General features: G+C 38.5%; 1 long non-coding RNA gene across 1 annotated transcript; it reads left to right on the top strand.

Annotated features, from left to right (window-relative positions):
* Positions 1-2,636: 2,636 nt before the first annotated feature.
* LOC143360953 (uncharacterized) lies at positions 2,637-3,288 on the top strand. The gene is made up of 3 exons (XR_013083386.1): positions 2,637-2,686; positions 2,767-2,831; positions 3,266-3,288. It is a non-coding gene; the product is annotated as an uncharacterized LOC143360953 (long non-coding RNA).
* The last annotated feature ends 864 nt before the right edge of the window (positions 3,289-4,152 follow it).

The following is a 4,152-nucleotide window of genomic DNA, read 5'->3' as shown; positions in this document are numbered from 1 at the left end:
AATTATAAGAAATGCAATATCATTTTTTAAGAGAACGGTTGAGATGCGACCCATGGTTTCTTTCACAAAGTTAATCCTTATGACCAATAGAACACGATTAAATAAAAAATTTTTGTTTTTTTTACCTTGTTTTTCAAGGTCAAGGTAAATTTTGCGGGGAGTTTTTATGTCAATTTCCACCAAATCGTAGGTGTAGAATCACGCTATGGTGGCCGTGACATATAATTTTTTGACACCCTGTACTTCCAAAAGACACCGGTGGCCGATCGAGATGAAACTTGGTGAGTATGCAAAACTCAACATTCTACGAATATACGCGAAAAACTGCAGCTACTACTATTGAATTTTGCCTATACGTGCACGTCCGAGGCGTGCGTATTGTGTTTCCCTGGTGCCTTTCGGAAGTACAACCGGAGGTATAATTCAAGTTGTTTGGGATTAGGTCGTTGAGGGGGCGGAGTCGACTCAATGATCTGTTTATGTTTTTTCCGCTAGAAACGCGATACGCACGCCTCGGACGTGCACGTATAGGTAAAATTCAATAGTAGTAGCTGCAGTTTTACGCGAATATCTCCGAAACTATGGTTGAGCCGCGGTTACATGTATAGGAAAAAGTTGTTCAGAATGTTGAATTTTACATACCCACCAAGTTTCATCTCGATCGGCCACCGGTGCCTTTTGGAATATCCAAAAATTGTTTAATACAAAGAGGGATATTATACGGTGTAAGTTAATTTTTTTGTAGGGCTGGTGATAAGGGACAGTTAAAAAATAATTAAATAATTGTAAACAGTGATCAGTAATTAAAATAATCGCGGAAAGTAATTATTATGCACAGGTGAAATAAAGGAAAGGATTAAAGAAGTGAACACATTACGGAATAACTAATTTTATTGAAACAAAAAAAGATCGAACAACATTTTAGCTCAACTTTAAACAAAAAAGAAAATATACAAGGTACTATTTACAATTCCTTAGGACTTTTAGAAATGTTCGCAATTTGCAAGACTGAATTTAACTATGAAATACAAAATGGAAAAAAGCGAAATAATATCATTAATCGAAAAGTAAAAAATCATTTATTACATAGGAATGGAGATATCGATAGAAAGACAGATATAGTAAATTTAATAACAATTAAATGGATGGGCGACGACGGAGGACATGTTGAATCTTCTTGCAAACCAGCGATGACAGCTACAATATAACTGCTTGCCTGCTCCTTATCGTGTTGCATACAATTTTCGAAGCCGAAATAAACTCTGCAAACAGGAAAATGCATTATATTAACCCTTGTAACGGTACACGCCTCGTTGCGGGAAGCGCGGCGAGGCGTGCGAGCCCTCCCCGGATTGGCTCAGCGGCCAGGGTTCTTTGGGGAGGGGGAAGGACAGGTGATCAAGTGAAACACCCGGTTGCAGTGAAAAGAACAAAAGAATATTTATTTATGTTACGGCCAATTAGCCGGTTTCCGGGTTACCGGTGGATCCGGTCCGGGTCGGTCCAGTGTCCTGGTCCGTCGCTCAGCTGGCGAGCGCGAAGCGGAATCTCCGGTCAGGAACGCGGGATGCGGGAACGGGTCCGAGGAGTGGGGATGACGGTCCGGAGTGTCGAAACGGCGGTGCGCTGAAAAGTGCAGGCCGTCGATCGACCGCCTCCCAGAACCTACTTGCGGTCTCGGTTTCGACTTATGGGACGTAAACCCACGTACGCTTTGGCCGATCCTGGTGCTTCGGCGTGTTCGTCCGGTAGTATACCGAGGCTCGCACGTGTCTGCGCGGCTGCGAGAGGACCTGGGCTCGGGTGTTCGCCCGATAGCTGCTCCAGACCAGGGGGCATAAGCTGAAATGCAAATAATTTAACCACTAAGTTGCTGGCCCCGAGCACTAAGCGGCGTTGGTGTTCCCCATCACGTGATGGGGGCACATGCGCAGAACGCTTGCTTTGCTCTGACTGACGCTAACGCTAACCGACGCTAACCTAGCGTCCAAGCGTCCTGTACAGTCCTGTAGCATCCATACTGTAATTCACTGGAATTGTTCAAAGCGAGTCGAAGTTGGTCCAAGTGAAAGAGTAGCTATGGTTGCTAAATTGTGCGTTGTACTTAATTGCCCCGGCAATTATAGCCGTTTATACAAATTTCCTTCGGACAGGAAATATGATAAAAGGATTTCTAAGTGGCTCTCTGCGACTGGGAACAAAAAATTATTGCATTTGCCCGAGAAACTACTTTTGCAGCGGGCAGTATGCAATTTACACTTTGAGGCCAAATATATTGGAGGGCGAGGCCTCTCTGTCTGCTGTACCAACTTTATGTTTACCAGGTATTTATATATTATTTATTTATAAATAAATATAGTTAAGAAATAATGGTATAAACATGTGCGATAATATATCTTGTCTTTATATTCGCAGATCCTATTGAAGTTCCGCTGGATCATTTTTCATGTATCGAAACGGGAGGTGATCATGATGAAAGCAGAGCCATTGATCAACCTTCAACGAGCGGAAGTATCAATATTACTGAAGGTTAGTAGGAACAATCTGTTCTTATTGTTTATTCCAATTTGTATTAAGCTTTATAGTAACAAAAAATTTTTATTAGATGTTCAGATGCATAGAAACATAAAGCGTTCCAGGGATGAGAATCAAGGAAGTGTATTATCAACAAAGAAACGGAGAAAAGGTAATTATATTATTTCAAAAACTAGTATTTTATAAACGAATATGAAAACTACAAAATATTATAGTATTTTCTTATTCAAGAACATTTCTTCTGCTGCATTTCAATGAGGCAATAACTGAAGGAAAAGAATCCCTTAAGAAACACAGTAAGAATTCTTGTGTACAGAGGTGTTGTGTGCGCAACTGCAGCATGATAGATGCTTGTATAATTTAAGCTTCATATTTCATACTTAATGCTTCAATTCCCAACTTTTCTTACTTTTATTCATTTCTATTAAGTTCTGTGTGCGATTATGGTAAAATATTTCATACTTAATGCTTGAATTCCCAACTTTTCTTACTTTTATTCATTTCTATTAAGTTCTGTGTGCGATTATGGTAAAATATTTCATACTTAATGCTTGAATTCCCAACTTTTCTTACTTTTATTCATTTCTATTAAGTTCTGTGTGCAATTATGGTAAAATTTTCGGAATTGTACTTTACTAAATGCATGCACAAACGGAGTGAATGCGGCGTTTGTCTTTGGTAACATAATTTAAATAGCACAAATACACAATAATTATATTATATTTTTCAGTGTCTATTTTGAAAGTATTCAATACAACAACTGTCAGCCAGCTATCCAAGGAAAACCATAAAAGTTACCAGGTAATGGTGGACATTCAGAGGAAGTTTAGACAATGCAAAATACAGAAGCTAAAATATAAGAAGAGGCTAGAAATTGCAGAAAATTTGATAACCCACAATTTCTGGAAAAGTGTGCCCGAGCATGTCAAAAATCTATTTTCATGCTATCACAGAAATGTAAGTAGGAAACAATGTAAAAGAACTTTTACGTTGCGGGAAAAAACAATAGCTTTAGCTATTTGGAAGAAGAGCCCGAAGAATTATAGATTTTTTCAAAATTTGCTATTATTGCCCTCGACGGTAACGTTGAAGAAATTAATTACCCAGCTGGACATTAGTCCAGGAATATGCAGTAGTGTTTTTGAAGCCATTGCAAAAAATATTACATCTTTCTCAGCTCAAGAAAAATATTGCGTACTCATTTTTGATGAGATGCAATTATCTGTAGGTGTGCATTACAATGCAATAACTGATAATGTAGAAGGTGTGTATATTGACAGGCAGGGCAATTTACAATTTGCAGACCATGCGACAGTATGGATGCTGAAAGGCTTATGTGGTCGAAAGCCTTGGAAGCAAACTGTCGCATATACATACAGTAATAGCAGCAGCACATATTTAGATGTCACAGACATGTTCAAACAAATTGTAATAGCAGCAAAAAATATTGGTCTTTATGTAATTAGTTCTGTTTGTGACCAAAATTCAAATAATGTGAAAGCCATAGATGCATTGGTAGAAAATTCACAAGAGCAAACAATTCATATTAATAATCAAGAAATATTTCCTTTATTCGATGTCCCTCATCTAATGAAATGCATACGTAACAATTTGCTA

Source organism: Halictus rubicundus, chromosome 14 (assembly GCF_050948215.1).
Source record: "Halictus rubicundus isolate RS-2024b chromosome 14, iyHalRubi1_principal, whole genome shotgun sequence".
NCBI lineage: Eukaryota > Metazoa > Arthropoda > Insecta > Hymenoptera > Halictidae > Halictus > Halictus rubicundus.
The sequence above is the reverse complement of the archived record's forward strand: the minus strand, read 5'-3'. Positions and strand labels throughout refer to the sequence as shown.